The 14,201-nt window shown below is 39.8% G+C and overlaps 1 protein-coding gene across 4 annotated transcripts in view; it reads left to right on the forward strand.

The window, feature by feature from the left end:
• Positions 1–14,201, forward strand: part of COMMD10 (COMM domain containing 10) — a 159,599-nt gene that overhangs the window by 68,300 nt on the left and 77,098 nt on the right. The window lies entirely within an intron of this gene.

The raw sequence follows: 14,201 nt of genomic DNA on the forward strand, positions 1-14,201 counted from the left end.
TTATTAAGTTCTTAATATGTTTGAGGAATAAAAAGAAAATATCTGGGAGATAAAATAACATTTTATAAATGTTTAAAAAATTGAAATCTGTATTAACCATTTACTAGAAAACCACACCTGGCAACTGAGCTTTGCTAACAAAGTGGTGTTTTACACAACTGCATTCTTCCAGTGCTAAGCACTGCCCAGTTTCATGCAAAACTGCATCCTTACCAACAACAATGGTATAACTAACTGCATTATGATCATTGCAGAATATAACTGTATTAGTAACACTTAAATTCTTCCTCATTTGTAGATCATTTAGCTTCAAAAGTATGCTTTTTTTATTTAAAAAAATCATGCTGTGGAGTGTCCCCTTCCTGATTCCAGTACTCTTTTTTTTTTTAAAGGGAGTCAGGTTTATTTCACACACACTCACATTCTGATTAAGCCTTTGGAAAAATCTGAAAATCTTCCTTTTCCTTATCATATTGTGGTAGTAGTATTGTCCTGAAGCAGAGACCTCAAAAGAACCTTTTGTTTTTATCTGATCTCAAAGACAAGATGAGTTTATCAGGACAAACAATGTATACAAAAAGAAGGAGATCTGATTTAGTAGGTGAAAGTAACCTTTTTACAGATAAATTTGTTGGACTAATAACCATTCGAAGTTCATATACAGATGTTTCATCTGTAGATTGCAAAGTGCTTTACAAAGGGAGAGAAGTATATTTTACCTGCTTTACAGATAGAGAAACTGATTCACCTGGGAGTGAATTGACTTGCTTAAGGTGATGCAGAAACTAAGTGGTGGACCTAGGAATTAGAGCCAAGCCCTGCCCACTAGACCATTACACAAAATATCTTAATTCTGGAATAATTGGAATAATGATACAGTCTGTTATAAGCAAATATTGTACTATTTTAATGTGCATGTGAATATTTATTTTGTTTGGTTGTTGCCTTTTTATAAGGGAGAGGGGAGAGAAGCAATAAGTGGCAAAACGTTCATTCCTCTTCTAATTTTCCACCTAACAATGTTAACATTTTTTGGCCTTCATACTGATGTTGGAATAGGTGACATAGTTGGAGCTACAATTTTTATTGATTTTGTTTTGTGGTATTGTACAGTATTCCTCCTGCTAACGTAAGTCTGAAACTTCACCGTTCACTCACAGCCAGAAATCTACCGTGATGTCTTTCATTTTTTTCATACTGGCTTAAATCAGTTATATATTTCTATATTGAACTTTTGTTCTTTGTTAATGTTTTACTTTTAAGTATGTCATAACTTGTAGGCTTTTTAATGGGCAGGCTGAGTGATTACAAAAAATGAGAGGATGTGGATATAAAAAGAAGGCAAATAAACCTAAAATGTTGAAACCACAGACTGTAATGAAAAATGATCTGAATGGAAGGCATACGGCAATACTTATTCTGACACAAAAGGCACATACAACAAACTGGTGGGCGGGCAAGTGGCGTTTGGGTTATGATATTATCTATGGTGCACAGTAAAACTGAGCTTAAAAAACAGTATAAATGAAACCATATACAGATTTGCATCTGTCCATTCATTTATTATTTTAAAATGAGGTTACAGTGAAAACTGATTTAAGTGTGCCCAAACAGAATACATTTCAGGAATGAATTATCATAGATCTTGTATGCTAAAGGTTGATATAATCAACAAAACATGATTTTGCTGTAATGCAGACAAACAAGTAGACATAATTCACCATCTATATTTTACAAAGTATAATACTCCTGCCTTTCAAGTATCTCATTTAACACTAAATATCTGTTTCATAAATCTGGAAATGTCTCACTTATTATTGTAAATTACTTCAAAAGAGTGAATCAGGATATCTAGGCTATAGAAAGAAAAGGAGTACTTGTGGCACCCTAGAGACTAACCAATTTATTTGAGCATAGGCTTTCGTGAGCTACAGCTCACTTCATCGGATGCATAAAAATGGAAAATTCAGTGAGGATATTTTTATACACACAGACCATGAAAGTAGGCTGAAGGTAGGCTATAGAAGTATTTGTTAAATAAATCCTACCTAGTAGGTAGCTTCCTGCAGTAGCTTTATTTTTATATCCTCAGTTTTAGTAGTTTATACATTTGCCAAGGACCCAAAATGGACTCTTACCCTTAACATGCTCAGTACAATCAGGTTTTTATATGCCTTTTGGCAGCTTTCTTCAGAAGGCAACATTATCCTGTTCCTGTTCATTGCCACCAAAAGGCTGCTGATTATTTTTTTTTTAGCTAATAACATTTATATCATAAATGGCCTGATTCATTTCCAGTGTTTAACCACACCTACTTTGGGCCATTTTATTAAAGCAAGTTAATGATATCCACATCCTTGACATAGTCATAAACGTCTCATGCCCTCTTCTATCCTCTGAAATTACTTTAAAGAAAGATTTTCATATGCAAATGGTCAACAGGAACAGATAGAGAACCTTAGTATTGTTAACCAAAATTTTTGTTTTCCTCTTGCTGTTGTAGATATTTGATATTTTTTAATCATGCTTTTATCCTCACAGCTCAGCTGCTTTATTTATATTTCAATGTGACATGGTCATCCCGTGATTGTGACATCAGTGTTTGATAATGGAAATGGGTATAATGTCAAAAATTTAGTTTGATTTTTCTGTAGGATTGTGATGGCGACGCAAATGGTCCAGAGTTGGTTTATATGATGGACTATCCTACAGGAGTCTGCAACTGTCCTAAAATATTTTTAGACCTGACATAGTGCTACCTTGTGAAACTCCACCTTTCCTCTACCTTGGAGGACAAATTTATAAATTTTAAAATGTTATCATTGTAAAATGAGGGTGCAAATGCTTGTTTTAATCAGTACTTCTGAAAATTTGCCTAAATGGTTAAGGAAAACTATGAAAAACATAACAGACCATTGGATTAAACTTTCAAGTCTGATGGATTTGTAAGTTTTCTGTGTACAAAAGTCCTTTCTGATTTTCATTATCAAAAGACAATGAAACACAGTTAGGCAAGAATAGGATTTATTTACACACTGGACATACCCAAAGATAACTGTACTTTCCTCTCAGACATTGAGCAGAATAAATTCCAAGCACCACTGACTCAAAATAAAACAGTTGTCTCTTGTTTACCCTTTCTCTATGGCCTCTCCTTTTCAGCTACAATTACAGAATGTGTTAAAATCAACTGAAATGCAATACCAAAGAACACATGTAAAGACTTGCTTTCCTTAATCAAATGCTGCAACTTAGAGACAAAGACTACATCAAATATTTTTTCATGCTACTGTTTCCCAATTGGTGTTTTGTTTTACTGGTTCCGGGCACAAACAGCATACCACCTGTTTTTCCTTGAGATGGTAGCATAAAAGGTTAAAGAACAAATTCACCTAGAACTACGTTTCTGATGAGCTCACATAGTAATTGTAAAAAGAAAAGGAGTACTTGTGGCACCTTAGAGACTAACCAATTTATTTGAGCATGAGCTTTCGTGAGCTACAGCTCACTTCATCAGATGCATACCGTGGAAACTGCAGCAGACTTTATATATACACAGAGAATATGAAACAATACCTCCTCCCACCCCACTGTCCTGCTGGTAATAGCTTATCTAAAGTGATCATCAGGTGGGCCATTTCCAGCACAAATCCAGGTTTTCTCACCCTCCACCCCCCCACACAAATTCACTCTCCTGCTGGTGCTAGCCCATCCAAAGTGACAACTCTTTACATAATCAAGTCGGGCTATTTCCTGCATAGATCCAGGTTTTCTCACATCCCCCCCACCCCCATACACACACAAACTCACTCTCCTGCTGGTAATAGCTCATCTAAACTGACCACTCTCCAAGTTTAAATCCAAGTTAAACCAGAACATCTGGGGGGGAGGGGGTAGGAAAAAACAAGAGGAAACAGGCTACCTTGCATAATGACTTAGCCACTCCCAGTCTCTATTTAAGCCTAAATTAATAGTATCCAATTTGCAAATGAATTCCAATTCAGCAGTTTCTCGCTGGAGTCTGGATTTGAAGTTTTTTTGTTTTAAGATAGCGACAACAAAACAAAACAAAAAAACTTCAAATCCAGACTCCAGCGAGAAACTGCTGAATTGGAATTCATTTGCAAATTGGATACTATTAATTTAGGCTTAAATAGAGACTGGGAGTGGCTAAGTCATTATGCAAGGTAGCCTGTTTCCTCTTGTTTTTTCCTACCCCCTCCCCCCCCAGATGTTCTGGTTTAACTTGGATTTAAACTTGGAGAGTGGTCAGTTTAGATGAGCTATTACCAGCAGGAGAGTGAGTTTGTGTGTGTATGGGGGTGGGGGGGATGTGAGAACCTGGATCTATGCAGGAAATAGCCCGACTTGATTATGTAAAGAGTTGTCACTTTGGATGGGCTAGCACCAGCAGGAGAGTGAATTTGTGTGGGGGGGTGGAGGGTGAGAAAACCTGGATTTGTGCTGGAAATGGCCCACCTGATGATCACTTTAGATAAGCTATTACCAGCAGGACAGTGGGGTGGGAGGAGGTATTGTTTCATATTCTCTGTGTATATATAAAGTCTGCTGCAGTTTCCACGGTATGCATCTGATGAAGTGAGCTGTAGCTCACGAAAGCTCATGCTCAAATAAATTGGTTAGTCTCTAAGGTGCCACAAGTACTCCTTTTCTTTTTGCGAATACAGAATAACACGGCTGTTACTCTGAAACCTGTCAAATAGTAATTGTAGTAACCACATGCTGTTTTACTGGAAGGGTGAATTTAGGATATTGTCTGATCTCTCTCTACCTCCCATGGTAAACCTTCTGTTAGCCTTGTGAATTTGGTAGTCAAAGGTGAATGATAAAACGTGCCATCTCTTATTTAATGAATCTTCACAAAGAGGCTGCCAAACTGCTACAGATTTTAATTTTTTTTTACTTCATTAAGCCACACAGAGGGACAGGTCATGACAATTATCTATTCAGTCTGAACCCCATATTGACTAAAACCTTTAAATCTATAAACCAATATGTATAATAAAACAAAGAGCTTGAGTGAAGGAAGGGACATCCTCCTTGCTCCAATTGGACTGAAGAATAACTCCAGGAAAATCAAATCAAAACAGTTGAATTTTTTGAATGAGTGAAGTGAAGGAAGAAAAAAGGTTAAACTGGCCTTGTTGCAATGAATTATTTTAATATCGTTTCAATAGAATAAAAGAAACTTTTCCACCATTCTTCAACTACAAGAACACACTATGTGATAGCTGTCTCCACTTTCTGTATTGGCAATAGCTTGTTCTTAGTAACACTTTGTGGTGACTAGTGCTTCATTCTCCAAACAGCAGTACTATATTGTCTGTCGAACAATAATTCTTTAATAATAGGCTGACCTGTATCTGCTGCTTTTATGGATTAAGACTAAGAGAATGCTAGTTTGACACCCTGCTACTCCCCCACCAAAATGATTTACAATATAAATTGTTTTCTTTCAGTTATGAAGTCCATGTTTTCCCCAGTGTGTCTCTGTTTTCATGAATATTTGGCAAACATTAAAAAATATTCTCTACCCCCCCACCCCCCCAAATAAACAAACTATACCCGTTGGATTATACTTCTAAGCAATCTTTTAATTTATAATAGCGTGATTGGAACATCATAGTTATTTTTTTTAAGTTTTAAGATAAGGAAATTCAGTGAAACTTAAAAAAAAATCTTATGTAAACCAAAACCAGAGAAATGGAAAGTGGCAGGTCTAGTGCAAATCATAATGGCCTGATTCAAAGACCATTAAACTCAATGAAAAGATTTCCATTGACTTAAGTGGACTTTGGATCAGGTCCATACCAAGAGGATGGAGGAAAGCTAGGTCTCCAGCCCCACCTAATAGGTGGAAGTCTCAATTTACATGCTGGCATGTAGAGTCTTCCTTGGGATAATGATTGAGGGTAGTGGTATGTGGCACCTGGTTGAAAATTGAATGATACTCAGGTTGATGTTGGTACCTTAATGAGTGTTTCCAAACTTTCTGGTGGACAGAATTTCTTTGAACTTCTTGAAATTATTAGATGAGTATGTTGCTAGATGAAACTTTGGCTTTCCAATGGTTGCTGCCATGTTGGAGCCCTGCAGTGCGCACATAAACATCCAAGGCCAGCGCACAAAAAAAATGTCTGCTGTGTAGTTTACCAAATCTGGTATCTTGTTGTATTGTTAGAGGGAAAATATGCTCTTTTAAAAAATAAAGGGGGAACATTTCCTAGCAGTTCCTTGCGTAGGTATTTTTAGTAAAATTGATTCAGGGGCCCTAGGCTCATGCTTTTTTATTAATCTTGTACCCACTATAGAACAAAAGTGAAGATTGAATTAATTCCAGATTTACATATTGAATGCCCACCTTAAACATGCTGGCAGAGGTGGTGGGTACAAAATGAATTTTATAAACTTACATTTAAAAAACAAATCCTTTGTGAAATATCCCTGGAACCTCCTGGTGTGCTGGAAATATCCCAGAAAAGCTTTATTCTGGTATGGAATTTACACAAATATACTCTCTTATGACTTTGAGGCTAAACAATTTACATTATTCTGTCCTTGAGGTTAAGCAAAACATGATGATGAGATAGTAAATCTGATTCTATTGAGAAAATAATTATGAATTCCATTCTTATGGATATTCAGTATTTGGCTTGCTTTTTTATATTTTTGACTTGAACTAGTTATTTGTTCAGGTTTTGATGGTGGTTTGTTGAATGGCATTTGGTTTGTCAGACTTAATTATGACTTCTTTATAAAATGAGCAAGCTTAATGTTTTGTCTTCTGAGATTGTTTTCTCCCTTCTGGATGTATAAAAGTTATCTGGGACTCTCAAATCACTTCAAATGCTTCTTCCCATGCAACCCCAAAATAACTGGGCTTTGTGCAGATGGCTTAGCAGGGATAGGAATGAAATTCACCTGAGATCAATGAGAAGGTACACCTCGCCCCCGATATAACGCGACCCGTTATAACACAAATTTGGATATAACACGGTAAAGCAGCGCTCTGGGGGGCAAGGCGGGGCTGCGCGGTCCGGTGGATCAGCGCGTCAGCATGTTTGGCTCCGACATGCGGCTCTGAGCAGCATGTTAAGGGTGCTGGGCCGGGGCTGAGTGGTTGGATAAGAGGCAGAGAATCTTGGGGGGTGGTCAGGGGACAGGGAGGGTTGGATGGTTCGGAGGTTCTGGGGGCGGGGCGGTCAGGGGACGGGGGCGTTGGATAGGGCGTGGGAGTCCGGGAGGGCTTGACTGGGGGTGTGGATAGGGGAATAGGAGTCTGGGGGGGCAGTCAGGGGACAGGGAGGTGGGGGGGTTGGATGGGTCGGGGCTTCTGAAGGGGCAGGAAGTGACTATTAATAACGGAAATGCTCAAGGCCAAAGCAAGTTCGATATAACGCAGTTTCACCTGTAACGCGGTAGGATTTTTTGGCTACTGAGGACCGCATTATATCAGGGTAGAGGTGTACTTCCATTAACTGGAAGCCAGTAGGAGTTCCCCTTCATGCCATGCACGGGGTACAGAGATCCTCCCCTACATGATTGTTGGTTCAATGAGCCTACTACACAAGACTGCTGTGGACCTTAATCGGTTAAGAGAACCTTATGCAGGCTTCTAAGCAAAGGTGAGCGTTGACCATTAAGGAGGAGGATCATATTCTTTAGGACTGCCAAAAGAAAAGAACAGGAAACTTGAATTGTGATTCTAGAAAGAAAAGTTGAGGTGGGGATATGCAAAACAGAAGTTATTCAGATGATGAAAAATTGATTGTGCCCTTATCTTTGGGACAACCTTTTCTGCATGTGGAACATTTAGCTATGCTTTTGTATCTGTCAGGGCTAGCAAGTCTATCAGATGAAACCAAAGACTATCTGGTGTAGCCAAAGGAACTTTAGTATATGCTACAGAAGATGTGGTAAGAACTCAGGCTATAAAACACGTCAGGCTCTTTGTCTAGGTTCCATCAAGATTCTTACATTAAAATGTCACCTAAGAGTTTGCTGCAAGTTGATTCACTGATAACGTAATTACCCAAAAATGTGAAGTCTTTGATTCTGTGAAGTATGGCACTTCTATGTAATTCCTTTAAAAGAAATCAGAATTTTGATTTTTTTGTTCGTCTCCTGTTAGATAAGATCAAATTTTCTAAAAAATCAGTTATCCTTGCCTTCACATCTGCAAGGGAAACCAACTTAAGCAAATGATTTTGTGTGTGTGCTTGATGAACCAGGTTGACTGTGCTCCTTTAATAAGAGTCATTACAAATTCCTAATAGTCTAGAGATACCAAACTGAAAATGTTAAAAATAGGACTTCTATTGTCCCATTACCGGGTTTCTAAATCAGAGGTTGTCTTTAATTACCACTGGGGTTTTTAAATTTTTGTTCTAGGAAGTATGTAAACTAATACCTTATTAACAATGTGGTGGCAGTCAATAGATCTAGCACTAAAGCTGCATTGTAGAACACCATTCATTATTGAACACCATCATTTAAGGTAATAAGACACTAACCTCCCTATCATTTTCCCTCGTCATAAATGTTAAATGTGCCCATAGTGTGCACTTTAGAAGTTCCTTGGTTGTAATTACCTGAACCTAAAGAAGCAAGGAATTTCAAGATAAAGGGACCAAATGCACAAGTGGATTCTTCAGTTACTGATTTTATTAAAGGCAATAAAACTTACTTGAGTATTGTTTGGAAGAAGAAAAAAAAGTGAAACAAAGTTTAAAAACCCAGCAAATAGACTGTGTTTACATATAACTGTGAATTAACTTGAAAAGTCTCAGCTTTAAATTCATTATGCTCAGCTGAATAAATACTTTAGTCTTCTTACTAGATTTAAGTAAGTTTTACATGGCAAAATTTAAGAATATTAAATTTTAGCACATAAATATATCAATACTATTAATTAAAAAATGAAAGAGACCTCTACTTTGCTTTGGGCCTGAGAGATGCTTTGTATTGTATTGCCCTATGGGGAAAAGCTTGAGCCTCGTATCCTATTTGAGATTCACAGGGGAACCAAGCCTGCATTGCTTCCTGCACCTCCAAAGGAAAGACAAGTTGAGGGAAAAATCTAGCTGAGCTCACCTCAGAGAATTTGAAAAGGGGCCAACCAGTTGCAAAGTAAAGACAGTAGTTCATTAAGACCCTGATCCAGCACAGCAGTCAAGAACAGTGTTGCCGACTTTTGCAATTTTACTGCAAGTTTCACATTTTGTGTTTTTTCTAGAAGCCTCTCAGCTGTCGTTCCCCCGCACCACCAAAAAAAAAAGTGTGTAGCCCATATGGCAGTGGAGAAAAGCTTTAGAATATGTAAGTGTCCTATAAAGGCTCAGAAACCAGAATACAAATAAAAAGAACCAAATTTTATTAATTTATAAAAATCATGATTTTTTTTTAAGCCAGTGGGGGCACTACAAGTGGTGTCATGATTTTTTGCAGGTCTGATTCATGGTTTTTAAATGTTTGGGGTTGGCAATACTGTACTTATTTAATTTTATATGCATGAATATTCCCATTGGCTTCAGACAGACGTGATTGGAATAACAGAGACTTGGTGGGATAACTCACATGACTGGAGTACTGTCATGGATGGTTATAAACTGTTCAGGAAGGACAGGCAGGGCAGAAAAGGTGGGGGAGTAGCACTGTATGTAAGGGAGCAGTATGACTGCTCAGAGCTCCGGTACGAAACTGCAGAAAAACCTGAGTGTCTCTGGATTAAGTTTAGAAGTGTGTGCAACAAGAGTGATGTAGTGGTGGGAGTCTGCTATAGACCACCGGACCAGGGGGATGAGGTAGATGAGGCTTTCTTCCGGCAGCTCACGGAAGCTACTGGATCGCATGCCCTGATTCTCATGGGTGACTTTAATTTTCCTGATATCTGCTGGGAGAGCAATACAGCGGTGCATAGACAATCCAGGAAGTTTTTGGAAAGCGTAGGGGACAATTTCCTGGCGCAAGTGCTCGAGGAGCCAACTAGGGGGGGCGCTTTTCTTGACCTGCTGCTCACAAACCGGGTAGAACTAGTGGGGGAAGCAAAAGTGGATGGGAATCTGGGAGGCAGTGACCATGAGTTGGTTGAGTTCAGGATCCTGACACAGGGAAGAAAGGTAAGCAGCACGATACGGACCCTGGACTTCAGGAAAGCAGACTTCGACTCCCTCAGGGAACGGATGGCCAGGATCCCCTGGGGGACTAACTTGAAGGGGAAAGGAGTCCAGGAGAGCTGGCTGTATTTCAAGGAATCCCTGTTGAGGTTACAGGGACAAACCATCCCGATGAGTCGAAAGAATAGTAAATATGGCAGGCGACCAGCTTGGCTTAATGGTGAAATCTTAGCGGATCTTAAACATAAAAAAGAAGCTTACAAGAAGTGGAAGGTTGGACATATGACCAGGGAAGAGTATAAAAATATTGCTCGGGCATGTAGGAATGTTATCAGGAGGGCCAAATCGCACCTGGAGCTGCAGCTAGCCAGAGATGTCAAGAGTAACAAGAAGGGTTTCTTCAGGTATGTTGGCAACAAGAAGAAAGCCAAGGAATGTGTGGGCCCCTTACTGAATGAGGGAGGCAAACTAGTGACAGAGGATGTGGAAAAAGCTAATGTACTCAATGCTTTTTTTGCCTCTGTTTTCACTAACAAGGTCAGCTCCCAGACTGGTACGCTGGGCATCACAAAATGGGGAAGAGATGGCCAGCCCTCTGTGGAGATAGAGGTGGTTAGGGACTTTTTAGAAAAGCTGGACGTGCACAAGTCCATGGGGCCGGACGAGTTGCATCCGAGAGTGCTGAAGGAACTGGCGGCTGTGATTGCAGAGCCATTGGCCATTATCTTTGAAAACTCGTGGCGAACCGGGGAAGTCCCGGATGACTGGAAAAAGGCTAATGTAGTGCCAATCTTTAAAAAAGGGAAGAAGGAGGATCCTGGGAACTACAGGCCAGTCAGCCTCACTTCAGTCCCTGGAAAAATCATGGAGCAGGTCCTCAAAGAATCAATCCTGAAGCACTTGCATGAGAGGAAAGTGATCAGGAACAGCCAGCATGGATTCACCAAGGGAAGGTCATGCCTGACTAATCTAATCGCCTTCTATGATGAGATTACTGGTTCTGTGGATGAAGGGAAAGCAGTGGATGTATTGTTTCTTGACTTTAGCAAAGCTTTTGACACGGTCTCCCACAGTATTCTTGTCAGCAAGTTAAGGAAGTATGGGCTGGATGAATGCACTACAAGGTGGGTAGAAAGCTGGCTAGATTGTCGGGCTCAACAGGTAGTGATCAATGGCTCCATGTCTAGTTGGCAGCCGGTATCAAGTGGAGTGCCCCAAGGGTCGGTCCTGGGGCCGGTTTTGATCAATATCTTCATAAATGATCTGGAGGATGGTGTGGATTGCACTCTCAGCAAATTTGCGGATGATACTAAACTGGGAGGAGTGGTAGATACACTGGAGGGGAGGGATAGTATACAGAAGGACCTAGACAAATTGGAGGATTGGGCCAAAAGAAATCTGATGAGGTTCAATAAGGATAAGTGCAGGGTCCTGCACTTAGGACGGAAGAACCCAATGCACAGCTACAGATAGGGACCGAATGGCTAGGCAGCAGTTCTGCGGAAAAGGACCTAGGGGTGACAGTGGACGAGAAGCTGGATATGAGTCAGCAGTGTGCCCTTGTTGCCAAGAAGGCCAATGGCATTTTGGGATGTATAAGTAGGGGCATAGCGAGCAGATCGAGGGACGTGATTGTTCCCCTCTATTCGACATTGGTGAGGCCTCATCTGGAGTACTGTGTCCAGTTTTGGGCCCCACACTTCAAGAAGGATGTGGATAAATTGGAGAGAGTCCAGCGAAGGGCAACAAAAATGATTAGGGGTCTGGAACACATGAGTTATGAGGAGAGGCTGAGGGAGCTGGGATTGTTTAGCCTGCAGAAGAGAAGAATGAGGGGGGATTTGATAGCTGTTTTCAACTACCTGAAAGGGGGTTCCAAAGAGGATGGCTCTAGACTGTTCTCAATGGTATCAGATGACAGAACGAGGAGTAATGGTCTCAAGCTGCAGTGGGGGAGGTTTAGATTGGATATTAGGAAAAACTTTTTCACTATGAGGGTGGTGAAACACTGGAATGCGTTACCTAGGGAGGTGGTAGAATCTCCTTCCTTAGAGGTTTTTAAGGTCAGGCTTGACAAAGCCCTGGCTGGGATGATTTAACTGGGAATTGGTCCTGCTTTGAGCAGGGGGTTGGACTAGATGACCTTCTGGGGTCCCTTCCAACCCTTATATTCTATGATTCTATGATTCTATGACAGCTCATGGTTATAATTAAGCATATGCTTAAGAGATTTGCTGGATTGGGCCTCAGATACCCCTCATTAACTGTCAGTAAAAAAAATGACAAGACGTGCTCTGGCTATTAGACCAAAATGGGAGAATCTGCTTGGATGTCTCAAGTGTCTGCCTAATTGAGGTCCAGATTGGTAAACACTGAAGAGATCACTAAGAAACCGTGCTATGCCAGAGACTAATAAAACGCTTTTGCGTTAAGATACAGGATCTAATGGGTATGAACTATGAAATCTGGTCCAGAGTCCAGTTCACCTTATCCAAAGATAGTAAAGCTCAGATCTGGCGTTCTCGTCCTGGAGCCATCTACAGTACCTGTAGAGACAGGTTTTTAGAAATACCTGTGTGTACGAGAAGTGAAGTAAAGTTTTCACGTCTATGATGTTTGAAAACTGGGGAAGATACTTATTAAAATATAGTTTGGGCATCACTGACAGCCTGAAACTGTTTCATACAGACCTGCCATGAAATTACATAATCATTAATTTACTTTAATTTCCAGCTTCAAATAAAATATTTTATGGTGTAAATATTCCATGCATAAAAAATATGTTGCATTAGGATAGTGCTGCTATTTAAAAAGAAACACATTACTTTTAAAATGGACAAATCAAACTTCCAATGTCAAATTAATAATAATGAAAAAAATCCCAGAAGTATTAACATTTTAAAAAGCAGAAAGAGGTATTAAAAAATCACCCTCCCACAAGAGTATACATAGCTCTCCATTCTAACCCAAGAAACATATTAGCTATCCTCATCCCTTTCCTTCGTAGTGTTTGTTAGTACTCTGATTTTGTCTTTATTAGGCCTCAGTCTTGCAAAGACTTAGCATATGATATGTTTAACGTCAGCAGGACTACACATGTTTGAAGTTAAGGGCTTGTCTTCACTACCATGTCACATTGGCTCAGCTGCATCCGATGTAACACATCTGGTGAAGACATACTATTTCAACAAGAGAGCACACTCCTGTCGGTGTAATTACTCCACCACTTCAAGTCAATATAACTTATGTCACTCGGGCGTGTTTTTTCACACCCCTGAGCAACGTAAGTTACATCGACTTAAGTGTTAGTGCAGACAAGCCCTGAGTCTTTGCAGGAAGTCTAGGCAGATTGCTGCATTTACGCAGAGCTCTACTGACTTCAGTTGGGCCCTGCTGCAGAGGCTTCAGTCCGTTTGCACATTGTATATTGCAGAATTGGGGCCTAGGTTTGCAAACTGTTCTGGGCAGGGACTGTCTCTGCCTGTGTGTTTGTATAATACCAAGTTCAAAGGGGCCCAGAATTCACTGGAGCCCTTTGAGCTATTGTGATGCAAATGATAATACTGTACTATACTATACCTCCATCTCTCAATATAGTAATTTAAAGAAGGATAAAATGTTCCTGTTTTAAAATCTGTTCAACCTAATTAAAAGTTGCTTATCATCACAGTGCAAGCCTTCAACATGTGGAAAAAAATCACCTACTGTAGAAAAAGCAGAACATGAAGAAAACTCCCTTTCAGATAGTTTTATCAACACGCTTTAGCTTCTTACCTCTGTGGCTGCCACAAGCATATGCAGCCGTGGCCTACTTAATTCTTCCAATTACTTTAACAGTTTTTCTAAAAGGCTTTAAGCATTGGTTGCTATGTGAAAAATTGTTCTTCCACACTGTACTCAGTAAAAACATAGCTCTTGGTTCATCTAGTTTCCTCTGTTGTAGCATCTTCTACTGTATCTTGACTTGATTAGTTTCAGCAATCTGTTTTAAAAGGCAGGTTTGTTTCCTTGCCATCTAAGCGTTTGCTCTGCTTTAAATTTTCACAGCATCTGCAGAATGGAAAT

This window comes from Caretta caretta, chromosome 5, assembly GCF_965140235.1.
Source record: "Caretta caretta isolate rCarCar2 chromosome 5, rCarCar1.hap1, whole genome shotgun sequence".
Taxonomy (NCBI): domain Eukaryota; kingdom Metazoa; phylum Chordata; order Testudines; family Cheloniidae; genus Caretta; species Caretta caretta.